Here is a 27435-nt window from a genome sequence, read left to right on the forward strand (position 1 = left end):
TAATTTCCAGTATTGTCATGCTAGGATTGTACTTTAAATTTCTGCTTTATTTTTCTGTGATTATAATCAGTAAGTGTGAAATTCCATAGAGTGAAATCAAATTTATTCCTGTTCATAACTAATTAAGCTTTAAATCCCTAATACCTGACAGGTTGGAACCATGTTGAGATCAAAATAACAGGGAAGAAAAACAGGAAACTGATGATTAAAATTCTACTGGTTGAATAGAGACAGTTGCAGTATATAAACCTGTGATTAAACTGAGGCTGTGTGCAGTGGTTCTTGTGCCTCTATTTCATCTGCTGCTGTGACTGTCCTTGCTGTACTGCTCTCCAGGCATTCAGTGCTTGTCTTGTTAAGTGTTTGTTCTGATCTTTGTTTTCTGTTCCTGCTTTTAAGATGTTTTAATTCTTTCCACTCTTTGGGGTCACCAGCATTGACCAGGGATGCTGAAAGAAAACATTACTGTTCTGGAGAACATAGGCTGGATGAAATGATGGCTCTTCCTTGTCCTGATCTTCTTTAGGCAATCATAATGTCCACTGCTGTCCTGGTGTGAAGTCCCAGCACAGGGATGTGTGAAGCAGAAGGGCTCAGGTCCCAGGAATCCTGAGGTGTTACCTACAAATTTCCAGGGCACAGGCTGAGGTTTTGTGACATGGAAAATTATTTTCACTCCTGGTCACAGAGAGATATATTAGAGAAAACCCCAACTTTTTAATGTTTGACATCTCTTTAGTACAGGTTTCTTTTGAGTGACCCACGGGACTCCAAAAATGTGACTATATTTGGAGATTGCAGTGTCAGGAGGCCATGAGCTTAGACTGAAGAATAATGTAATGTAAGAAATGAATATTTATATAATTCTGCTTTCACTTGGTATACTTCTGGCAGGGAAATAGTACCTTAAATTTGGATCCCAGAACTGCTGTTTTGACTTGAGGAATAAATATATGCATTTAAATGAAGTAAAAGCCTGAAATTTTGCTTCCAAGGAAAAGCAAAATCATCCCACAAAGAGTAGCATTTGTGAATTGGCTTAATATCAGGGTCAAGCACAGAAGTTTTCATAACTCTCCTGCAAGGGCAAATATTAACATGTACACTGGAGTTTCAGCAGATTTAACACAGTTTTGTTATGAAGTGTTTGTTATCTTACAGTCCCTGAAGATTCACCACATGTGATAAAATGTAGAAATAATAGTCTGAAGAACTGCAGGAAGCATAGGAAGAAGTTGAAATCACTGTTTTTGTCAGTGGCAATTAAAGATTTTTAAGCTCTTGGGTAAGAGGGCCAAGATCTTATTATTTCTACCTGTTCCATCTTCTGTGTGGATATTGTCATGTGGTTACAGTTTTCTCCTGGCTGGATCAAGAGAATTCAAAGCTGATCTGGTTTGTGTGGGTCTGTCTCACTTCAGAGCCCAAGCTTTTCTACGTTTCTACATCTTGCTGAAATTTCAAAGAACTAGTATTTGGATTTCAACCCCTTTTTCTCCTTTGTGAGGACTTTGCTGCTTATGAGGCTGCTGTTAGCACAGAGGAGCCTGCAGGAAACAGGCAGTTCTAGCAATGAAAACACTGTTTACATATTGCCGTGTTCCTTCCAATGTTTTCCTTTTAAATGGCATAAAACTATGCTTCAGAAGGTATGGAGGGCACACATCTCTATTTAGTTTATTTTCCCAGTTCACTGTGTTTAAAAGCACAAGCAATTCATCATTCATTTGAAGAGAGCTGAATAGAACTGTGAGAAAACACACATTTTCTCCAAAAAATGTGTTAGTGTGTGTCTAAATAAGATGTCTATCTCTTTGCACACTGTTTATTGTATCAGGGTCAGAAATGTAATGTTTAGAGTTCCCATCTGGTAAGATTATTTCCTGCTGCTTTTGGTTCAGGCAACCTCTGGTTTAGTTTAGCTCAACGTTTAAAAGGCAGTCATAAAATCATCAACTTTTGCAAAAAAGGACTAGTCTGTAGTGAGGAACTTCTGCAAACAATTTTAATTTCTTTTCCTAATATATTCCTCCTACTTTCCCCCACAGCTGAAGTTGGCTGCTTTGCAGGAGAGGGGTGCTCTCCACTCTCTGTGTCTGTCTGGCCCTGACTTGGAATGATAAGCAATAATATCCAGGTACGTGGATGTTAACAAAATTTTTATCACAGATGAAAATAGGCCAAAAGTTTTACCCTGTACATCAAAATGTCTTTTGTTGTGTCCTCTTGGAGAATGAGCAGAAACTTTGAAACATCAGGAATATGGTAGAGATTTCCACCACTTTATGGGTTTCTAAAACACCTCAGTGGTCCAATGGGCTTTTAATGAGCATTGAATGAATACATGCAAAAATGACCGATGAATTTTGGATGAATTGGTCATTAGGGAAATCATGGAATACAAATGACTGCAAAATTTGTTGATATACAAAATAGAGAACACTTATAAAAAGCAAATTTTAAACTTTTATTCTCATACAACTTATTTCTGAATCATGCAATTATTTTTCCCTTTATTTAATTTTGTGGGTTTTTTCTATGTACTTCCAACTAATAGAAATTAATTTAACTAAGTTACTAAATGCTAATATAACTTAATAGAATAGTCAGCATTAAAAGTAGTAATAATATGGGATGATTTAGAATGGAAGGAACCTCAGTCCCAACTCCAGCTGAAAGCAGGGAGAAGTCTGAGGGGAATATTTTATCACCAGTGTGGCTGTAGAATCTCTTTGGTCTTGGTAATTAAGTGCCAACCCCAGCTGAGCTTTTGCTTTCCAAACACCATAACTTCATGCCTGGTCAATCTGATGGAATTATATCTATATACCTCAAGAGGAAAAAAAGTAAAAGTTTTCTTTTAAAAGGTGTAAGAATGCTGTAGAATTAGTTGAGCAGCCTAGAGACTGGATATATTGAAAACATGTTATGAACACTTCAAAAACAGGACTCAATTTTTTTTCACCAGTTCTCTTTTTAGTAATAATATTGTTGGTGTTTTTTTTTTTTTCCTGCATTTGATCCTGCAAGATTCTGAGCTTTCTGACCTAGTTTCAGTAAAATAATATTTTAGGCATGTGAGCAGACCATAAAAATATAATAAGCTTTTCTCCATATTTTAGTTTTATGCCTGCCTGGTTTCCTGGATCATACACTGTGCCTACAATTTTCATGATGATTTCTAAATTTCATGTTTGCAGTGATAGATGGTCAATGTTTGGTTTTGATGTAACTCTTTTACTCTTGTGCACATCTGGTGATTTAGATGCAGCAAATTGCATCAAGGCTGAGAATTGTTGCATCTCTGTCTCCTGGTCAGCAACTCACTGGTTCTCCAAGCTAAAATACCTGGGAAACACAAAGTATTTCACCTCAGTGTCTCAGTTTTGGGGCTGCAGTCAGTGCTTCTCACTAAAATCAGGATCTGACCCAGTGTCCTGTTTTATTCTGGAGCAACTGGTCACTTGTGATTTGTCACAGAAATCAAATAAATAGCACAGATCCTCTGGGTAATGTTTCAACTAGGCCTACTTTCAATTATCTGGTTACTTTTTGGTGATTGTTTTTGTTTCGTGTTCTTCTTAGCTGTGAAGCCACTGCTGAACTTCATGGATATAATTTTTTTTATATGTTGTCTCTAAAGGGCATCATTTCTTCAGCCTTCCTAGGATCTTCACAGAATGTTGTATAAATGTGAACATCCAAACGTTTAACAGCTCAGTTTTAACACACTTCTACAGAGCATTCAATGGTGCTATCACAGTAAAATTACTTCAGAAGTCTTCAATACAACAAATAGTGATATTACTTTCTTATATTGCTAGCACTGGTGACTGCTTTCAAATTGTCTTTACCTTTGGTTTCTTTAAATAACTCTTTAAATGCATTTCAAGGGATTTAAGGCTTTTCAATTAGTTTGAATTAGTTTCAATTAGTTTGTCTTCGTGGTTGTATTCATTTTTCCATATATGTTACATCAGTACTTTCCAGCTTGTGCTCCCAGCCCTGTTTCTTTGCTCGCTGGGGTGGCTCAGGGGTTGACCACAGGCTGTCAGCCTGAGACACTGGGAGCAGCTGGCCCCTGCCATAGCTCCAAATACCTGGAGAACTGCCCGAGTCCCTGTGAGCACCCAGCAGTCAGGTTTGTGGGGAGCAGGTGTGTGACAAGGAGGTGGCAAACCTTGCCTGGAAGTCAGATTCTCTGTTTTAAGTTCTACAGGCAGTCAGGTAACCATTGCTTCATCCATAGCAAATAAACAGAATCCTGCCCAAATGGATTAAGCTCTCTGATACCTGGGGGAGATAAGAACAGGCTGTTTCCTGACTTATTTTTGAGGTGTCTCTGGTTTGCCTCCTCTTCTGGTTGTGCCAGAAGTCACAACTGAGGAGCTGGCCCATGAATAAGGTGAAGCAGTTCTGTCAGCTCTACTCCAAAACCACAACCTTACATAACACAGGGCAATTACCTGGACAGGGTCTGATCTTTCAGTGCTGCAGGTGGAGTAAGGGGAGTGCTCCCAGTGGTCTGAAGAATTCAGCCTTGCCTCTCCATGCACGCTCTATAAATTTTCTGTTGTTTACACCTGTATATTTTCTTTTCTCTCCACAAGGCCTTTGTGTTCATACAGCTGTTTTTTTTTTTTTTTGTTATGTTTGTTTATGCTTGTGTGGTCAAAGGAGCCTCAGTTTGTCAGTGTGATGCTAGACATAGCAAGGTGGCAGAAATCTGAGGATGCTAACAGATGAAGAAATATGTTTTATGCATGTGCCTTGGTGGTGTAAGGACTGGGAAATGTTGATTACTTGTGACAGAGTAGGTTGAACAGCACCGCCCTTCTGCAGTACATTTTGCATTTGAAATGTTAATTGCAGGTTACTGGTTTACTGAAAATGTAAAGGGTACGTGCACCTTAAATGTAGGTCACACTGCTACACACAGCAACCTCTGCCCCTGCAGCTGCAGATATGCCAGGCGCTCTCTGGGGGCACCACACACAGGGCACACTCGACCTGATCTGCACCGTTCACTGGGTCCAACATCTGTGCTGTGATAGCAGAGTTCAGGTGCTTCATTTTCCCTTCATTTTGTCACTTTGTCGCTGCCAAAAGAGGGTAACAACTGAGTGTGAAATAAAGCAATGTCTGCATATGCCAGGGATTTTTTTTTTACAATTGCATCTATTAGCTGGTGTTTTTTTTTTTTTTTAATGGTTATTCAGGAGTCACTCAGCAGCTAAAAGGGAAACTTTTGAATATTTAATGTCTCTGAACTGCTTGAAGACTGAAATAATCGTGTTTTTGCAGATTTGGGTTAACATAATGGACTGTGAAAGGAGGCCAATGATTATGTAACCATTTGAGAGTCAAAATCACACCTAAATCAAGTATGTCAGCAAACAATGACTTGACAAAAATCAGGATGTTGAAAGTATAGCATAAATATAATCTATACAGAAGTAAATAATGGAGTACATTGAATTTAACTTTGAGTCAATATTAATTCAATAAGATAAGGCTTTGAAGACTTGTGTTCTATTCTTTTTTTTTTTCATCTAAAGGATGTGGAATATGTGAGAATTTCTTGACTTTTCCTGCTCTATACTGGAATTGGATGTGCTGAGCAAAAGATCATAAATTGTCATTTTGTCAATCTTGAGCAACAGGTACATAATGGTCATTCCCACTCTGAAGCAAGAGCTTTGCAACAAAGGTGAATTTACAATTAAAAGAAAAATCAAATAAAAGAACGCCACCAAACTTCTGTCAATGTGTTATTTAAAATAATCCTCCATTAAATCCTATGCTAATTACTTTTGTTTATTTTTCAACGGGTTTTCTATTATTTTTGTTGTTGTTTGGTTTTTTTGGCTATTGTTATAGAATGCATTTAGGTGATTCTTGGGCTGCTTGTGCTGTAACACTAACTAAACCCCTCATATTTCCTAAACTTTTTTTGTTCACCATTTTTGCAGGGCCTAATTTTCCTCACCTTACTATTGGGCTTCAATGAACTTCCATCACCTTTAACATGATGAAAATGAGTCTGTGTCATGAAAATTTTCATGTCTGACTTTAATTTAGTTTTTGATTGATTGTCCTTGGGCAATTAATGTTTTACATTGACAGAAGATGGTGCAGTTAAGCAGAACCAAAGTAAAAATTGTTCTGATATTTCAGTGGTTAACTTGTATCTGCAGTGGAAGTGACAGCAGAATATATTCATGAATCACCTCAGTTCCCCCAGACAATGAACGAGAACACTACAAGTGAACAATTGCCTGCAGATAATAAAACCTTTATTTCCTTTCAAGCACTTAAATTTCCTTTTGATTAAATAATTCCATGTTTGAGTGCAGTTCGCAGGTAGGACACGCTTATGTAAACCCCACTGATTAGAGCAGCATCCTGAGGAATTTATCACTTCATGATTTTTATTTTCAGTCTGTTGTGGCTAAGGAAATCTTGCTAAGTAGTCTGCACATCTAATCCTGCATACTCTTTCACGCTGGCTTTAGCAGCTCCAGCTTTAGCTCAGTGTGTGCAAGGTGCTGATTGCTCTGGGTGCAGCTGTCTGGGTTCCACCATCAGCTGGGATTGAGCACTGGAGCAGCTGCAGCTGAGCAGGGACCTGGCTGTGACACCTGCACTGAGCAGGGGCTGCTCTGCCCGGCCTGAGAGCCTCACAGAGCACAGATCAGCCTGCAGGCACAGCATCAAACCACGCAGCAGTGCCAGGGATGGCAACGAGCTGCCTTGTGTCACTCAGGGATCTGAAATCTGGGACAGCCTTGGCAAAGGGCCCCAGGATGCTGCTGGAAGCAAGGCCACTGCCTGGGTACCACTGGCCATAGGATGTCTTTATTTTAATTTGTGCTCAGGTCTGTGTTCAGCATCCATAAAAACTTCCATTTGCAGCACCCTGTATTTCAAAGGAGCAGGTTTGCAAAATCTGGGAACAATGCAAAAGGTGTATTCTAATTGAATTTCTGAAATGTTAGACAAGTATGCCAACAACACTGTAGCTTTTAAAAATTACATAAGAGAAGCTATAACATTTCTGTGGGGTTTATTTTTTTTTGGTTTTTTTTTTTCTTTCGGGTGTTTGTAGTCTCTCTGAGGCTATTTTGTGTTCATATTGCATATTTATGAGTTGTAATGTATAAGAACACATAAAGGTAGATTGCAAAGATTTTATTTGGTTGTTATTCACGCAGGACTCCCACAGAAATATGAGAGCTGTATTTATTTGAAAGTAGAAGGTATACCTGTCCAGGGTGTCTACATTAATTTCTTTATTTCATTTCACATTTATTTTCTACACCATATATTGTAAATACATACTCAAATCCAAGAAATACTTAGCTAAGTTCAAATTCTAACTTTTGGAAGACTGAGGAAGTGCACAGTGGATAATACACTGGTAACCTGTGCTGCTCTGTGCAAAGCAGTGTCACTGCTGAGCCCTGCCCCTGCTGCTTCTCCTCTAGGGGCACAAAGTGGCAGAGCCAGGCCACCACTTCTGCCTTCCTCTTCCCAGGGCCCGTTGGGAAGGGGGAGTAGAAAAGGACCATGTCACTGCACAAAGCATGGCCAAATTAGTTTTCCAAGTGAGCCACTTTGGTGTTTTCATCCCAGTCCAGTTGTGCCAGAACAAGCCTAAAATGGTGGGAGAGTGGTCCTTTCCTCCTCTGTGACACACAGAAAGGACAGATGAGGGGATAAATTACTCTTTCGTTTCTGGCAATGAGCATCTGAATCCTCAGCATTTTCTCACACAAACTTCTATCAATAGTGAGTCAAACTGGTGTCTGTGTGCGTATATATGTGTATATATATATATATATACACACACACACATATATATACACACATATATACATATATATGTGTATTTATATACCTATTTATGTACATATGTCCTTTTCCTGTTGGTACCCAAATACATTTATGTGTTTCTTTAGTTAAGTCCAAAGCTCTTGATTGAAAACAGCCGGATTGCTTGAGAGTCTGACCTAAGCTACAAAATCAGTCAAAAGCAATGCCAGTCAGCTCCTGTGTCATAACAAACCTGGGTTGAATTTATGGCAGGAAAATGTGTATTGATGCTGTTTGGGCAGTGTCTGTATGGATTCATTTTTTGTGGGTCTTTTGCTCAGCTGAAACAGATAGTACATTTTTCCAGCTTTGCTTGGAGACACCCCTGCAGTGCAAACCAGCCTTGGGGAAAAACTTCTGTTTTTAACCATAGTAGCATATGAGGGGCAGTAACAGGACCTAGACATGATCTGCTTCTGAGCTAAGTAAATGCACCAGTAAGTCTTGCTGTTTGGGAATTAATTAAAAGCTTAATTGATTATTTCTGCTTGGTGTAGAGAAATATCCTTCAACCATAAAGGTTGCTGATCCCATTTGTGTAGATAGGATAAATATTTGTGCATGCTTTCAGACAGTGCTCGCGTGCTTTGCAATCTCATTGCCAAAGCAGATTTGCAATGTTTGGATCTGGCCCTGCTGCCAGGGACATGGTGTATAACACCTCACACTACATTGTTTCTGGGCTGCTGCTCTTTAAATGCCTTTGCATGGCAGCACCTGTGCAATAATGGAGATTCCCAGCTCTACACCATGTTAGTTTTCAGAAACCTCAGGCAAGTGAATTTTTGTTCCCAGGCACTTCTCCAGTTTCTTTTTTATGTTCAATTTTGGCACAAGACAGAGCTGTACAAGAGTGCTGAAGCCAAACTTATCAACCTTTGTTGCTGGTGAAAGCTGTTCCCTGCCAGCTGAGTGAATGAGGATTGCTCACACATGCTGTACCTTCCTACCCTCCTTGTTTGTTACTATAGGTTTCCCTCACACTTAAAGAGGTATTTTCCTCTTTATATGCAAAGACAAATTGTAGATCCTGTTGTTTCCTTTGGGGAATTATATCCTTCTGCTTTCTATCTGCATGTGGCACAACTGATGTCTTGGGTGCACTCAGAGGCTGTGGAATTGGGGTTATGGCTGCAATTGGTGTGCATGGTCTAAATTAAGCAAATCCTACTTGCTGCATAATTATAAAGCAATCTGAAGTTAATTTCACTTTTCATTTATAAATCTAATTTTGGTATGTGTTAAGTGTGAGTAGGAACAAGATTTTATCTATTAAATAAATGTGCATTGGAAGAAATCAGGTCTCCATACTTATTAACCAGATGAACTGTGGCATCATTCCAGGAATGACTTTATAATACCATGACATTGCAATTCCTCTATATGTTATAATTTTTAAAATTTTGAATTACAGAATGATAATGCAGTGTCTTGTGGAGGCTCTAGACAAAGACAAAAGCTTAATCAACTATAAGGAAGCAGAAATTGTTATGCAGACCAGTGCTGGAAGTGGTAGCACCCAGGTGCTTGTTCTCCTCCTTTAATATTTGCTGATGATAGGGTCCTCCTATGCAAAAGGGTATCTGCCTTACAAATTTAATAGGACAATAAATTACCTAATGGAGGTGACTGATTCATTTTACAAGAGCACAGAAGGTTAATTTTCCATTAGTAAATAATAAAACAAAGTTTACTTGACAGGGACAGATGGGAAGCCATGCAAATAAGCTTGCAGTCAATTATATTTTGGGTTTGATGAACATATGGACAATAGACAAACAGAAAAGTCTATGCCAGAAAAATGAGTTGACTACATTAGGAAAAACATTTACAAGGAGTTCTAAGCAGAATTACAACCATTAATAAACAAGGTAGATTATATAAATGGCAGCTATAAAATGGCTGAAATTGTTTTGTCTTCAGCAAGAAAAAATGTTATTTGGACATCAAAGATCTTTTGGGAGTGCAGCAAAACTGATGTACCCAGATGAGCTTGTGTCTATCTGGTAGTGAAATTCAGAATGTTGGTGGTGGTCAGGAATGGTCACAGGTGCTGCCCAAGTCCTTTCCCCAGGTGTGTCACACACAGAGTTTGCATCTTGCAGCAGTGGGTGAAGCTGCCATTGGAGCAAGGGTGAATTTCATTTCCCCTCTGAATTCCAGACAACAAACCTGCCCAGTCAGGTGTCACCCACCATTTGTGTGCTGGGGACACCACTGCTGGCTCCTCTTGAGATTTATAGAGAATCAATGGTGAGGAACTGTAATGAGGAGTTCAAAACAGTGTCTGAGCTAACTATTTCTTAGCTAAATAACTTTTTGTCTTATGTTTCTTTTTTAGTTTTAGTATTAAATACTATTAAAAGAATTTGTGGGGGATGAAAAAATATTCATAATTATTTCTAACCTAATCTTCCTTTGCCTAATACTTCTCCATGTAAATAATTGTAGAATTCAATTCAGCAAGTGAGAGGGGGAGCTAAAATGTGTATATGAAAATGGAGATTAATGTTAACAGGATTTATGGTAACAAGATATATACCTACTTAGGATGTATTAACCACCTGGTTTTTTAAATATCAGGTATATTTTTATCTCATAATGTGCGAACTCATTTCTTGTTGTCTTGTGGTCTCTCTGAAGCCAGTATTTCGTTATCTTCAGCTTGAAACAACTATACCTTCTGCTAGGATTTTGCCTATTAAAATAATACCAGATGTGGTGATCACTTGCCAAACCCCCTGTGTTTTATGGTTGCCATGCTCCACTTTTTATGAGATGAATAAGTTTCCACTTTATCTGTAGCAGGAAATGCTCCATTTCTACTCTCTGCCTTTTGGTAAATTTGCCAATTATTGCAAATAACAATCAATTTTTGTAATGAAAACCTGGAATTTATTGTTTATGTGATGTATTTAGCTGCAGGAAGCTTTTGTTTAAGATAATCTCCTCACTATAACTGCTAGAAATGCTTTTTTCATCTCCATTAAACTTCTGGCTTAGTTCATTAACATATTGTTAATTGTTGTTTGATTTAGTTTAGTTCCACATGAGTGGCCCTTCTGAAGCAGAAATGATTTTTTTTATACATATTGTTTCAAAAGAGAATCATTTTAAGTGATTGGAAAGTGACAGAAGCATGGAATACATATATCATAACTGAATGTTTAGTAGCAACAAAACATAAATACAAAAACATAACAAAAATTCAAGTGGAAGGACAAAAAAGAGTCTGCAAGGTAAGGTTATAGGATTTCATAAAAATGTCTTTTTTTTGATAACGCTAGAATGTGAAATTGAAAAAAATCAACATTTGTATTTCAATGATGGGAGAATTTTCTTAATTGTAAAATTTCCATTTGAAACTACTCAGCTTTTTTTCCCCCACTGCAGCACTCTCTGGGCAGGGTTGGGGTCCTTACCCCTCAAAAGGCTCTTTTAGGAAGGAAAGTTTTGTTTCGTAGTCTTTAGTAAGATTTGGGAAACATTGTTATGAATACCTAGTGCTTAAGAATATATTTGTTTCTTGTTAAACCATTGCAGTTTTGAACATAAAATTTGTGGTTTTCCCATTCTGGTGAATTGTTCAGCAGTGTTTGTGCTGAGCTTCCTGTTTGTTGTTTTGGCATTGCTGTGTCTGCCAAAAATCTGCCTTTTTAGGAAAGGTGCTTCTTGGCTGAGGCCAAGCCTGAGATAAGAGGAGCTTGGACACAGGTCTGTCATAATTCCTAGGAGAGGTTTCTGTTGTTTTCATTTTTTCCCCCCTTAAAGAGAAATGATTTTTTTTTTTTGTATATTTTGAATATTTTTCCACATTTCTCTGGCATTCTATTAGTAGCACAAATTATAGATTATGCACAGTAAGTAGACACTTGTTCAAAAATAACAGGAGAATATACTTGAAAATATGAAAAATCTTTTGGATTTTTAAAATATATTAAGCCCTCAGGGCCCCGTGTTATTTAATATGGTTTCTTGGAGGCTGTTAGTTTAATTGTATCCTGGAAACACACATCAAATTCATGCCTTAGCTTGTTAGTGATCTTTGTATTGAGCAAAGCATATGGAATACAGAGAGAACAGATGAAAGAAAGTGTTTAGAATATTAGACCAAAAATACAAATTTACTTAAGCCTTCTTAAAAACTAGACACCAGAGAACATGAAGTAGAAAGACACATTTTTGCAAAAATTGTTTAATGTTAGGAGCTATGAAGGAAAAAGATCCCATTCAGGAAACTGAGGTGAATGCATTTATTGAAAGTGAAAAAAAATCAGTCTAAGGTGGCATAAATTATTCTAGTGTTAAACCACAACTAGTAGTTGAGAGACAAGCATTTTCCTAGTCTTCCTTGCTAGGCCTTTGAGCAACTGCTTCAGCAATTTTCCAACTTGTAAATGATTCCCTCCATCTCTGATTTGGGAAAGGACAATCTCGAATTTTAGAGCTAATTATTATACTTAAGTGAATGTCTATGGTGGTTTCTTTAAAGACCTGGTTGTTTTGTGGGTCTAAAAGAAAGGACCTCAAAAAAGAAATTATTACAGCCAAGAATGGATTCTAAATGAATATTAAAGAAGATTAATGAAAATAACTGTTCTTTTAGAGAGTCTGGAAAGAAATGAATTTCTTTTGGTGGGTTTTGTAGGACACATCAGATTGGGGGACCTCATGGATAGCAGGTGTGAGGTTGTCACTTCATGAGAAGCCTGAGAGGTTTCTCCTCTAGGCTCACTTGTTCCTGCCCTCCCTTTTGGAGGCATCTTTGCACAAGGAGAGCTCTGATCCAGTTTTGGACACAAACCTCAGCCCTGGCACTGTGGGGTGGATGCACAGGGAGTGAGCAGCAGAGGGGAAGGCTCAGCCCCTCTGTGCTGTCTGTGATGCTGGAATTAATCTGACAAGAAGCTGAGCTCTGTCAGGGCATGGCTTCATCTGCTGGGGCTCTGTTTAATGTAGTCTGCTCCTCCAAAGTGTTGGTATTTATTTGATCTTGTGCATTTGTAAGAAAAATGGGCCACCCAGAAAACATGATCAACTTATCAAGAAGCTGAGGACCTGCACTTGCTCTGGGGGATGCTCACTTGAGTTCACCTACGGGGGAAACTGCTCAGCTCAGTATGTGAACATTTTCATTTCAGTACAGAAGTGCTCATGTGAGAAATCTGTTCAGGACAGCATTCCCCTGACATTTGCATCTTTCTTAGAAGTCAGTTCCTGTGGGAGCAGGTCCTTAGAACATCACTTAGAAGTAAGGAATATTCCTTTTTTTCTGGTACCCAAAATCCTGTGATATGCCATTGAAAAGATGAGTTGAATTCAAAGCTGTTTCAGCTGATTTTTAGCTCTGGCTCTACTTAATGCAGGAAGGTATCCTAGAAGTAGAAAAAGGCTGAACACGTGCATATGAGAGCATAAAGCATACCTAGACCAAGGGTACTTGGGATAAATTAAGTAGAAGGTATATGTGAAAATAAAAAAAAGTGAGTGTTAATAACATAAAGTAAAATCAGAATTTTTTTTCATGCTAGGAGAAAAATTGAGGAGTGATGGCTCAAGAAAGAATTCTAGTATTATGTGATTTGGGCTGAGTAGGTATATTTTGTTTTCTGAGTACTAAGTCAGAGAAGAGAGGTCTGACTTAAATCTTCATGATTATCAAAGTTTAAAAGTAAATTCATCTTTCATGTAATTAGTATTATATTCAAAGATAGTATATAAATTTTTAAGCACATTTCTTTAACTCCAGAGCTTTAACTCAGTGGATAACATTTAATGCCTTGGCATGTGCAAGGTGCTTGTGTGCAGTATTTGTACACAGAGATCTGGAAATCCTTACTAATGACCTGCTGCTGCACATTGGACTGGCATCTGGAAAAATATCTAATGCTTATCTCTCAACTTTGTAAACCCTACATGGATGTATCTGATGCAGAGCAAGACTAAGCCAGTGGCTTTACTGACCCAAATTAAGACAGAGTCAATATTTATATGTCGCGTTTAGGATTTTAGAAAGGCTTAAAGGCTGGTAACAAAAATTGAGTTACTCTAAAAAAGAGACAAGTGAAAATGGATATAGGAATACTAGTAACTAATGTAGGGATATATGGGAGAAGAATAATCCTGGGGATATAAAGAGTTCTGAAGAGTCAGGAAAGACTAGAATTCTCATGAGGATGCAGAGACTTATGTACTGCTGGGGAGCCAGAGAGTGATGTAAGGCACAAATAAATTCAGTAAATGCAAGACTGTTTATTACCTTCACATGCAAATGAAACATCATTTATTTAACCAGTTTTTGATGTCTGTAGTAGTGTGTATGCTGTGTTTTATATGGTTCCTGTGTGGCCATAAATAAATTTTATTTAGAGCATTGGAGGGAGCTGTTATTAACAGAGTTACTCTCAGCTAACATCAATTATCTCTGGTACTCTACAAATACTTATTTATGGTCACAATAAAATATTCTTGGGGAAGTGCAGTTCTGTAAAGCTACCTAGAGTACCTAGGATGGGGATTTCATCTTCTAGCATAAAGCCACTGTTGTGCATGACAACAATATGGAGAATCAGTGAGTTGCTGAATAACCCTCAAAGAGCTCCCTCTTATGAGTTAATGTGTTCTGTCATTTGTCTTTCTTAGGGCATAGACCTGTCCCTTTATGAATAAATCTCACAAGTAGAATACCTTTGTAAGGAGAAAAAGGTATAATTATTTAGAATGTGGTATTATGCATCTTCTTAAAAAAATTGGGTAGCTAAGGTTCTTTAGCAAACTGATTATAGATATTTCATCTAATTAGTCTATTTTTTTCTCCACTTTTCTCAGAGAGGTAATTTAAATTTCTGGAGCAGAGAGTATTTTTTAACATTTTGATATATGAATACCTAGCCTTTTACAGTTTCAAAGATCTAATGAGTTTCTTATTCTGCACTTTGAATATCCCCTTAATATGAGGCTCCATATATGATATTTTTTTTTTCTTATTGTAAGCCACTAGTAAGGAGCATTATCGATACCAAAAAATCTCAGTTTTACAGCCTATTTGTCTCTCTGTATTGCAATGATCCAAATAAAGAACCCCACGCACACTGACAAGTGTGTGCCTGTCACAGAGTGGAGAAGTCATTACGAGTTTTCCATTATATGACAATTTTTCAATTTTTTGTGATGAAATGGTTGGAAGTTGATTAGTGTCAGAACTTTCCCCCTCATCTGAAAGGGGGCTGACTTAGTCATTTGCACACAATGAGAGTTATCAGTCTGTATTAGACAAGAAAATTTATGGCCCATCATTGGTAATTTGTAAATCACCAGAGACCCTGAATTAGCAAAGTGTGTGAAGTTATTCAGGTTCATAGTTAGGGGTTTTTTCCCTTTAAAATGTAAAGGAGTATAGATATTGATATGATATCTAAGGAGCATGTGTTGTATTAGTAATTTTTTTGACTGTTACAGAATTCCATTCTCATTGGATGTTCATGAAGTGCTTTACTCTTTCTAGAGTAAGTAACTGTCTGTTATATGTGGGACTGTGCCATTAATGCCCTTCTCATGTGTTTATCCTGGGTTCTTGAACACCTGGTGAGTGTGGGATATCATCCAATTCGTGTTTGTCAAATCACAATTTCAGCGCCAGTGAAACTGGAATTCTGCAGAACTTGAAATGTATTTCTCTTTTGTACTACGCAATATGGGAAAGTAAAGGGAGTCAGTCTAGCAGCAGCCCACAAAAAAGGGTATATATCAGCAATCTTAGGTGTCAAATTTTAGTCTGAAAATAAATGAAAAGCTATTAAAGAAGAATTTGAGGTCATCCAGATAATCATGCAGAGCTTTCCTACTTCTTCCCCGGGGAGTCAAGGAAATTACTTTATTATTGATTATTTTCTTATTTTAAAATATATTAGCAGTAAGGGCAAAATATGACATTTTCATCACCCTCTGCCCTACTATTAAAGTTAGATCTCCAAGCAAGAGAGCCTTTCCATTTTGCTGGAGTACAGATGTTGAGCAAGAATAAAGTCCATGTGGAAATGAATGTTGTGCCATGTAAAGCACAGCTGGCTGGTCACAGTACAGCTACCAAATTGCATTGAACTGTGCTGTGTTCTTTGCAAATTTTTCCCTCCTCTGTCAAATATTTCTCCTTATTGTTGGTTGGACTGCCACAGATTTATCAAGGATATTTATAGGTGAGCTGGAGGCTAAACTGCCTGAAATACTGTAGTATGAAATAGTGTGAAGGACAGGAATGTCATCTAGCAGAACATTAATCATCAGACTGCAGAATATGCTGAATTGAGAGGGAGCTGTCAGGATCATTGAGTCCAGCTCCTGGCCCTGCACAGGACACCCCAAGAGTCACACCCTGTGCTGAGAACCTTGTCCAGACACTCGGACTCTGTCAGCCTTGGGCTGTGGCCGCTTCCCTGGGGAGCCTCTCCAGTGCTGGTCCTGTTCACCAGTTATGAAGGGAAGGCTGCTGTTTCTCCACACCTCAAATGGTTCAAAATTCCGACATTACTAGAAACCAAAGCAAGCTGAGGAGTTAATTTTTGCATGTCTGTTATGCTATGTCAGCTGCAGCTTTTAAAGGGAATTTTACAGTCAAACGAGCTACTCCAGTAAACAAATCTTAATTTTCAAGGACCCTTCCCTGTACTGCAGTTCAAACCTCCCAAATCAGAGCCAGGCTCTGCATAGTTCATTTGTTCTCTTCTGTTCACCCCAAGAGAAAAAAGCCTTCCTTCTGGTCACAGAGCACCTGACACAGGTGCAAGAGGCTGCCCACAGCACAGCTCTCTACTGCTTAAACTTTTAGTAAGAACATTATTCAGTTGCTTTTAGCATAACTTTGTAAAATTGACTGCCCCAGATTTATCACAGAGAACATTATTCAGTTGCTTTTAGCCATAACTTTGTAAAATTGACTGGGCCCATAAGAAATGTATCAATTTGTGATAATTTTTGAACTGTGATAACTCATTTTCTTGAAGAAAAAAATAAACAAAACATTGAAAAAGATGAGCAAATGCCATAGAAATAATTGGGAACATAATATTTCATAGTTTTTAGTTTGGGTTTATTTTATGTGGGGTTTGGATTTTTGTGTGTTCATTCTGACAAAGTTTTGTTTTTACTCTTTGTTGTTGTTAAGTATAGAACATCAGTGCAGGGCTTTTTCCCCCTGCATCAGATATTGTTCGTGCAACATGCTGTTTATTATAGTCAGAAGCTTTAATTCAGTTCAGTTCCTGTGTTGCCATCATTACATGGAACACACTGGCACAGCAGAGTAAAAGCTCTTCCATTGGATGAACCTGGAGATTTAAGCAAGTAAAAGGCTTGGATTTTAATTGTTTCATTTTTATGTATTATGCTATTTCAGACAGACACAAGGCAGGATCTATATGAAAGTTCATATAGATCCTCAGGGTATTTGAAATTTAACTGAGGTGCACACGTATTTTTGTCCTTATGGCTTGCCTATTTGCCTTTGATAGCAGATTTTATTGGTAGCTCATTAAATCCTTCGCATGAATAGAAACATGTACAATTACAGGTCTTCCCAGCTGAGAAGAAAGCACTAAAACACAGATGATGCTCAAACTTGGCTTGTGTTAAGGAAAATAGGAAATGAGGTACAGAAATACACTGCAAGAGGAACAAAGTGGGAAATTTTCCCGGTAGAGAGCATGAGACAGGACAGCAGAGTTTTGCCACCAACCCCTTGCTCCTTCCCATCCCCTGACACTTCACCCCTGGGCTGTGCAGCTGGCAGTGTGTGTTGGGGAATTCAGTCCCAGGGCCCCCCAAGGGCAGCACAGCTGCTCAGGCTCTGGAGATGCAGCAAAGACCTAAAAGGAGCTCAGGTTTTGCTTTATGCCATGGCTGTTTGTCCATTTTCCAGTGGCACAATTCCAAGTCTCAGGCAGCTGCTGTAATTGTTGGCAGGGAGAGGTTTGGTTGGTTACCCACCAAAGGTTTAATTTGTCTTTTACCTGTTTGAGCTCATCTAGTTAGTGAAAAGCATTGAAACAATTCCCTGTCTTCTCACCATTTCAAATAATTCTGTGTGGTATGCTGGCTGAAAAGGGAAATTCTGTCTTTTTGAATTTAAATGATCTATTACTCACTAATTCCCTTGAGTTAGTAACTGTTGAAAACATATGTAGCATGTTCTATATTCTTTATTTAATGAAAATGAGATTTCTTGGACTAAACCATTCTAGAGGGAGAAGAGGAACATTTTTACTTGAATTTTATGTTTATATTCTTAGCAAGTCAGAATGTTACATACTAAGTGGTTTGAGTCCTTTAGTTATTTAAGCATTTCATAATCTTGACTGCTGTACTCCAAAGAAGCTGATAGAAGCTGAGGTTGTAATTTGTCTGTCAGAATACATTTCCTTTGCAGCAGCCCTATAGCAGTGGTAAAAATTAGTGGTTTGCCTTGGGTGTTTCAACAAGTGTGGCCAATTTAAGATGCCAAATCAGAATGGATTCCATAATTCTTGGAGAATGTTAAGTCAACTAACTAATATTTTTCCGTCCTTTTATTCAAAGAATTCTCTGTGTTTAGAACAGAGAATTAGGGTAGGGGTTTTTTGTGTGTATGTGTGTTTTTTTAATAACAAGCACAGAAAATCTGTCACTTTCAGCAGGAGTTGGAAGGTCATTGTGACAATCACTGAATCAACTTTAACTGCAATAGGAATGGATGGGAATCTCTTCTATCATGGAATTCTGGTAAAATAATTCAGTGTAAGCTATCATGTGTGTTATTATGGTACTATGTTGCACAGAGAAGGATCTGTGAAACAGGTCAAGAAAACATTGATTGGACTCCTACTCTGCAGTATTGTTTATTGGTGATGACGTAAGGTGTGCAGAGAGAAGGATGAAGCTGAGGGGTGTTAGACCTGCTTTGTTCTTTGGATCACCTCCATAGCACTGAGAGTTCCAATCCACTCACAGGTTGGTTCTCATGCTTACAGCATGGACAGGAACACCCCATGTTCTGCATGTATATTCTCACTAGTCACTATTTAACACTTGTCCTTTCATCCCCATTTCATACCAGGCAGATAAACTTTAAATACTGACACGTTTTTGAATTTATAGTTTGAATAATTGTTCATTTAGCTTGTATGGTTTTTACTTTAAACAAACTTCAACTGAGATTTTGTGTAGTCAGTGCATCTAGAATGCATATGAGTGTGATGCAATTTAATCTCAGTAAATTGTCTTTTCTTGGATAGAACTTGCTAAAATTGTACTGTAGTTCTATATCAAATTGAAATTGAGAAAGAGAAGTTTTGTGTTATAATAGGCTTAGTCAAAAGCCTATAAAATTTTTTCATCAACTGTAATGGGCTCAGGTCAGGTGATAAAGGATAATTAAATACTGTTGCAGTAATAACTAAAAGACATTAGAAGATGACAGCTGCATGTGGTTTTTGTAGGGTTTTTTTAACATGATGAAGGATACTTTGTTCAGAAATAATACTATGAAAAAACCACCCTAAAATCAAAGATGACAAAGAACCTCCTACCTCCCTGATGGAGTGGAACATTTCAGTCCTGCAGCTCAGGAAATTGCTCTTTTCTCTACACAAAAAGACTGAGGATCCAATACTGTTCCCTTACCTCCATTCTACCCATCACAATTAAGGAAAGCAATTTGTATCTATTAGAAGTCCCATTGAATCAAACATCATTCATTTCAGTACATAATAGTCTCATCAGAATCAATAGGACTGTGGCTGTAACCTCTGTGTCCAAGGAGAACTGTGTGTGCTGGTGCCTTCCCTGTCTTGGAAGGTCTCTGAACCTTTTTGCTGAAGCCTTTAATATAGAAGGAGCTTATTGAAAGCCTTGTTTGCTCTATACTGAACTGCTTTGATTTTCCTTCCTTTCTGAAGTATTGTGAGACAGTGTGTACTGCTCTCCTTGGGGTGCCTATTAATATCTATTATAGTAGATATACTGGTTCATTCCTTTTTCATGTCAGTTTAAAGGTTTGCATCCTCCAAGAAAAATAATTACAGTATATTTTCTTTAATGTTTTTCACTTAAGAAAAAAGAAATCCCCAGTAAGTGGCAGATCTTGATGTAATTATTCAGAAATGTAGTTTAAATCTGACTTTTCCATTTTCTGTATCTTCTCCCAGTCTGATTAACATACACAATGAAAGTATTTATCTGTGTGGTTGAAAGAACAAAGTGCAGCTGTATGCTACCAAATCTAATGAAAGACAGCTTGCTGTCTATGGAGGTTGGTTTGAATTTTCCATCCTGCCTTGTTATCCTTGAGAGAATCCTCTCTGACTGATTATGACAGTTGAAAATGTAGCAGCAGAAATTCTGAAGGGGAAAAACCCAAGTCATTAGAAATGCAAATTTTTTTTCTTGCATATAAAATTTTATATTGCTATATAATTGCAGTGATCTATAAGCTTACTGGAGTAAGCAGAACAATAACTTGTTTTCACAAAATCCTGCACTGACTTACAATTTAAGGAAGCATTCACAAAGCAGGAACCAGCAATTATCGAGCTGATGCTGGCAATGTATTAATGCAATCAAGCAGCAATAATGGCACTTGAGGGCATCATGCAAATCTTATATTTGAGTTATGCTTATAGTCAAAGTAGAAATTACTCAAGGGAATTCACACTATTAACTTAGACCTTTCCAGACCTTTAGCAGAAACCTTTATTTTCTTCCCTTTTTCTGTGGATAGTAAGTACAGGGTTTTTCAAAGTCACTCTGACTACACCTTTCACTATAGAATCATGGCCTTTGTTATAGAAATGATGTAAACCATTTTTTCAATTACCTGAGAGTCAGCAATTGGTATGTTCATAGGGATAAAATGAGTATTTTTTTTTTTAGAAGTCTTGATTTCAGTCTTTTGAATAGGAATTGTCTGTGATGTCTCCCTCCCTCATAAACAGTTTAACTGCATCAGCCATTGTGGTGATCAAGATCCTTTCATTTCAAAGTGTTTAAACCATCTCATCAAATATACACTAAGAATAGAACTGATGAACAGCCAGACTCTCATTTTTCTGATTTTTTTTTTTCTTCAGTTTTCCTTTCAAGTTTTGAAACCTTTGGTGATAATTAGCTTGCTCTTGGGATGGTGTTTCTCCTTTGGCTCTCAGCTTGGGCAAGCACCTAAAGATAATTTAGAAATTGAAAGCTGGTTTATGACTGAAAGCATAAGAACAGTCCAATAAGGAAATTTGCTGCCTGTGACCTCTACCTTTTAAGAGTTTTTCTTCCAGATGATGCCAGGTCGATCACATCAGTGTTCATCTTTTTGAAAAAAACCACATCCCTTCTACTTTTGAAAATGAGTTATTTTAATCATTTGCCCAATTGAAAGATCTTCTATGGTCTTCAGAGAATATAAAGCAACTGGGAAGGAGAGAAGTAATAAAGACAAGCATTGGATACTCAAGAGAGGAAGGACGAAAGGAAAAATAGAATATAAATTCTAGAGGTAGCCTTCTCTACTGGGTTTGCTGCATTATGGTGCAAGTGATGGGTGAAACTATTGAAAGTCCTATGGAAATTACTTCAAGAAAGTAGAGTGGCTGTTCTCTGTTTACAGCCCCTATGCATTAGAAAAACTTTCTTTTTCCTCTTTTTTCTTGATGCTTTTCACTCACTAGAAATTTCAGAATTTTTCTAAGAGGCCAGTACTTCTTGTGGTAAAGTTGGGTTTTTTCTCTTTTTTTTTTTTTTTTTTGTTTTTTTAATTTGCCACACACGAAGATCAAAACAAAGAGGTTGAGGCAAAATACAGTTAAAGCAGCAAAGTTGACATGCTTGGCTCTGGTGTGTGAGTGCAGAGGCCAGGCTCTCTCAACTTGACAAACAGCCACATGATTGCAGTCTATAAAATCATTAGCAGCATGCAAAGCGTGCAGGGGGACTGGCTGCTGCTGTTTGCTCCAGCAAGAGTGACTGCAGGGCACTGAAGGAAGCCAGGATGGGTGGGGATCAAAACAAACAAGATGAGCAGGATTAAGGGGTAGCAGGCCTGTGATCTCCTTGACAAGGAACACTCTGGGTGCCAAAAGTTCAAGCTGGTCCTGGGGCAAGTTCATTTGAAGTTTTTTGCATGAAAGACTGTTTTATTAGCAAAATGAAATTGTGATCTCTCTTAAAAGAAACTCTACATGATTCTCTCTATTTTTTCCCGTCACCATGAAAGAAAAAAGTTCTTAGTGTTTCAGAAATTCCAACTCTGAGAATGCTCAGAAAGATGGCAAAGTATGAGTAGCTTTGTAAATAGACTTTGTCCTTTGAAGTTGGGTTGAATTTTGGGAGAAAGTTCTCATGTGCTGATGACAAATGAGACTGTAAGAATCTAAATGAATGCAGAATAATAAATTCTAGGAACAGCAGTATGTGCATGTTTTGGTATTGTCCCATCCACACTGCTCAGACAATTCTTTCACAAGACTTTAGAAGACACTCTTTAAGTAAGCATCTCCTTTTCTGTAACACCTATTATTTTCTCCAAGCTCCCACAATATTTCTTTCATGGATGCATTAGATCAAACTAAATATAGAAAGCAAGCAGTGATTCATGTCTTTCCACTGAGTTTTTAGTGCGGGAAAGCTCTCCATAGATAAGCCACATTTGCTCTTTAACTAGTACTAAAGTATTACATCTTACTACATGCTCCATTTGCCTATTGCAAATTTTAGGTTAATTTGGCATACAAAACTAACCTATCGCTCCAGCTTTAAACCTTTCAAAAATCCCTCATAAAGCAAGTAAATGGAGTTGTGCATACAATGTAGAGTGAATATGAGCTATTTTCTTCTCCATTTACTTTAACTTTAAAACAGAGCACAACTGACAATATCTGGAATTTATTATAAATTTAAATTGCATATAACACCCCAAGTATACATTTTCCTTTTCACAGAAATCTTCCTTTTTCTGGCAGCATTATAAGATACCTGTTTTATTAAACTGCTCAGGCACGTGACTACTAGGAACTCTCAGTGGAGAAGAACCTGAAGTTCCCTGAGTGCTGCAGTATACTTGACACAGTAGTAATATCTGCTGACTTATGGTCTATATAATTTTTGAATCGTGTTCCACAGCGCTCAGCAATATCTGTCATATGCTTTGTATCTATGTCACAGTTATTGCTGAGTTCAAATGAGTAATACTCAGGTTTCTTTGAGAAATTCAGGTGAAAGTCTCCAAAAGATTTGCACTGTAGCAGAGTTTCATTTTCTACTGATGAGTCATTATTTTTAATGAAACTTTAATGAACAACAGCAAGCACGTATAAATCATAGCTGAGTTCACAAAGGTAGTTTTGTAATGTCTTCTTCTGAGCTCATCTAAAATGTTGCTGACTTCCAAGGACAGGATTTTTGTTTATTAATTGAACAATAACTGTATGTTAATGTCAATAAAACTGCTTGTGAACACAATAATTTAAAACTAGCAAGCTTTAAATTACAGATATCATGCATAGTGTTTGGTTTATTTCAAAGAGTAGAAATCATAGATTTTCAGATAATCAGAAATTGGAAGTTGAAAAATGTATTTAATCCTTTCTCTCTGTACAGAGGTTCTTCATCTTTTGTGTCTTTATTAGCTGGAAATTTCTGTTACTTGGGAAATTTTTTTTTAGGCAGGCTTTATCTTCACCATTGTGTGCCAGCCTTCCTATGTTTTTGAATGAGCAGGATTTTTTGTCTGGGAAGAGGAAAACAGAAGAGAATATTCAGCTTTTACCCTTATCCACCACCTCTGCATTCTCCCCAGTAGTAAAAGGCTTCCAACTTCTCTGCTATACAAGTGTATATATACATACATGCATATATGTATGTGTATATATATATGTCTGCCAGTCTTTACAGCAAAGGAAAAAATGGAAATGAGAGTCTACAGCATATTTTAAATGCAGTAGAAATCATTTTGCTTCATCGTATCTATAATAGCTGGTAGATTCCTTTGGACCCATATTTACATCTCTATAGCTAGTGCTCTTTTAAAGCCCCCAAACAAAGTTGAAATATTCCAGAAGCTGGTTGTGAAATACTGTCTTAAGTGTTTGGATTACTTCATGTATACAACATTCTTTGCTGAAGGAGGGAGATTTAGAGACAGACCTAGGGTCTGATTCTTGCTGTTGTCAGAGTACCTCTGAAGGGAACAGAAAATCCTCACATTTCTAGACAACAGCACTTTTACCTTGGCAGTGAATTTATTGGGTTGTGCCATCCTGCCAGGGCAAACTGAGCTCAAGTACACTGCACATTGCAGTGCAACACAGGGCTGAGCCAGATTTTAAAATAGCAGGGAGACTTTAGGTACAGCAATGTGAAGTTTGAGGTGCAGGCTGCATTAGATCCTAAAGTTTCTGTGGGGTCTCCAAATTCAGTAGAGCTGTTCTCTCACTAGCAGGGCTTGGTGTCATGATTGTTCAGGCTGAGCTAATGGAGTGTTCCTGGTGCTTCAAGCAAGAAGCCCAAGGGACCAAGCACAATGGACTTTTTGAATAGGAGCACTGGCAGAAATGAAAGGGTAATTTCTGTTGTGTTCTTCAGGCCTGACCCACAGTGAGTCCAGGCCCAGCTCCAGGCAGTTGTGACGAGGTGTTTGAGCTGGCAGAATCAATTGCACTGCGGTCATGCACCGCCTCTGCCTGGAGAAGGGGTATAGGATCAAGGGCCTTTGTTTGTTTCTGCTGTATCTCTGTCACAGGAGCTTCCCTCTCCCAGAAGAGCTGTCAGCACCTCAATCTAGTGTAGTCTGTGTGTTTTGTCACCCTGCATTGCTGATCCACCTGGTGGTGTCTTTACAGCATGAGAGTCATTGCATTTCTGCAATACCTCACTCTACAATTTAAGAAGGTTTCAGAGCTGGTGTCAGTGCAGCTCCCAAGCTAAAAGTTCTTCTCTGTCAGTGGTACAACTGGCCAGGAAAAGCTGTGCTCAGATATTCCAAATTCCTTCCCTCTTACACATGTTTTACCTTTTCTGCAAGCCTAAGATGATACAAGCACATTAATTCAAAGGTGCTCACAAAGATATCGTGGCTTTTTTACTGGGAATAACAAAAGCAGACAGTGTGAATGTAGTGCTCTCTTGCTGTCTGCTCATACTTTATGTAACATATTGTGCTTATCAGCTCTTGTTGGGCTTGTGACAACAACCAGATTAGTGCAATGGCGCTGCATTGAAGGAGCTGTGAGTTATTTGGGCTGTGCAAAGAAAATGCTTCTTGTATGAGTCCTGGGATTAGGAAGACTGTACCACAGTGACCAATAGGAAACTAGGCCATGGGATTTTGGGCAAAACCCCTTTGACCAGTTTAACAGTTCAGTCCCTTTTGCTAATTGTGCAAGCAGGCATCCCATTTCTTACTGAAACAGAATTACAGATCTGATACAGTTTTGATATTTCTTTGTGTCTCAGTGAATATCTGAAGAAGGACTCTGTGAAGATGGAATGCCCCAAGTGTAAGTGGGAGCTCCCAAACAAATGAAAATGATTGGGGACATGCCTCAGGCTCCCAGACCTTGTTTTTAAATGAAAAATATAGAATGAGGCTCCCAGATATCCTTTTCTTTCATGTTCCATGCTTAGGGCCATAGCAACTAAAAAGCCTTGCTGCACTGAGACTTGAGATAAGCTGAGGGAATATTAAATAAGCCAGTATGCAGAGATCACTGCGAGTAGGTAGGAGTTTGAAAGCTCCAGTTTATAAAAGTAACTAGGAAATTGTGCTGGTAGCTAAAAGATCAAACATTCAACTTATCAAAGGTTACGTTTGAAGTTTTGGGAAACCAAATAAAGAAATTCCTTGTTCTTTTTCAGTGACTTCTGTGGCATATTTTCTTTGGCCATTGTATTTTCCTTAATAACATCTGATTTCTCTGGGTGTAATTTTAGCAGTGCTGCATCATATAAGATGCTTCCAGAGTAAATGTTCTGCAAACAGTGTGTTAAATTGATTTCTGGTCCTTAATTGAGGTTGATTAAATGCAAATTTCAGGTTCTTGATGTAGTAGTTGTTGGCTTTCTGCCTTGGCTCTGGTTAGTGTCTTTCTTCTAAAACACACTTGAGGTGAAAGCACCTATGTTTCTTAATCCTCCATATTCATGTTGAGAAAAATTTTTTTCTTGCTGAAGCAAGGCAGTGTCTTTATTGAATATTTTGTCATTTGGTATATGACATCTAAGAGTGCTTTGCCTCAAACCAGCTTTAACATTGTGCTGCTGATCTAGAACACAGGCTTCAAATGAGTTTAGAAGGCAGAAATTGTAGCAGGATTTATGAAAATGAATTATGTGTGCTTCCTTATTTTGGCAATTTTGATTGAATATTTTTTTCTACATTGGAGAAGCATTAAAAACATGTCTGTAGAGAATTAGAATTTTTGGTTGAGAAATAATAGATTATTTTCTTTGAAGTAGAACCAAAACCACTGAAAATGAGGGCTATTTCTTCTAAGCAAAATGCCAAAAATTTCCCAGTGTGTTTATAGGTCAAGTCTCAAGGAGACACAGAATCCAGGGAAAGGGAACTTGCCCTGGCCCAACCCTTAATTTATCCACTAATTTAACTCTGCTTGTTTGTCTGCACTGTGAATAGTCTGATTTTAGTGTGATTATGTATACCACATAAAGTTAAATCATGAGTGAACTTTGCAGGGTTGGGACCTTCAGACGCAGAAGATTTAAAATGCATTCTTCTAAAATGCAGCAGAGAGTTCTCAGTGTTGTGCTAAATGGGCTTTATTGCACTGAACTAATCTCCCAGTTATAACTAATCTGGTGAAGCCTGGTTCTCTTCATACTTGTTTCAGTATTTGAAAAGTCATTGAATCAAGTCAGGGAGTTTGGTTTTTTCGTTCCTTCATCCTTAATTGTTACATAACCTTTAATTCAGGGTTTACAGAAGAGAGAGGTAGGTCCAGCGTATAAATTGGATTACTCTTTCTGGAACCTGTGGCATTCTGGCTGTTTACAGTGACTAAGAATCTGGCCCATAAACTTCACTGAAAGGCTTTCTCTAATCCAGCAGTGTAATTAGACTGAAAGAGTTATTTTCAAGAGTTGTTAGTACCTGAAAATGATTACTCACTGGGGCATCGTTAGTATAATAGCAAAGTCACTTTTCAAGGATGCTGGAAATCCAAACACTCCGTGCTGTTTGCATTCCTCAGTAGGACAGTTAATATATTGCCTCCCGTGTGACCTGTGTAGTAAAACTGCTGTATTAACTAGAACAGCATTGGTGCATGTTTCTCTAATCAAAAAATGGAATTGGAGTCTCTGGCAATAGATAATACTGCTTCTAGTGAGACACATACTTGTGCCTTTTGATAGAGAGAGCAGCAAGGACTCACTTCACAAAAACACATAAACAACAAAACAATTTATACTTGTAGATAAGAAGCAGCATCATTTATACTGAATAAGCTGGGGAAAGCTGAGTGTAGAGATTTTAATACACTTCATCAGCAGTACATTAAGGAGCACACCCAAAGCCTCATGGAAATGGGA

The 27435-nt window shown here is 38.0% G+C and overlaps 1 long non-coding RNA gene across 1 annotated transcript in view; it reads left to right on the top strand.

Moving 5' to 3' along the window:
- The window catches only part of LOC134423435 (uncharacterized), a 466039-nt gene that overhangs the window by 51119 nt on the left and 387485 nt on the right, over nucleotides 1-27435 (top strand). Inside the window, exon 2 of the long non-coding RNA XR_010029109.1 lies at nucleotides 2049-2137. This is a non-coding gene — a long non-coding RNA (uncharacterized LOC134423435). The remainder of the gene's footprint in view (nucleotides 1-2048; nucleotides 2138-27435) is intronic.

Source organism: Melospiza melodia, chromosome 12, assembly GCF_035770615.1.
Source record: "Melospiza melodia melodia isolate bMelMel2 chromosome 12, bMelMel2.pri, whole genome shotgun sequence".
Taxonomy (NCBI): domain Eukaryota; kingdom Metazoa; phylum Chordata; class Aves; order Passeriformes; family Passerellidae; genus Melospiza; species Melospiza melodia.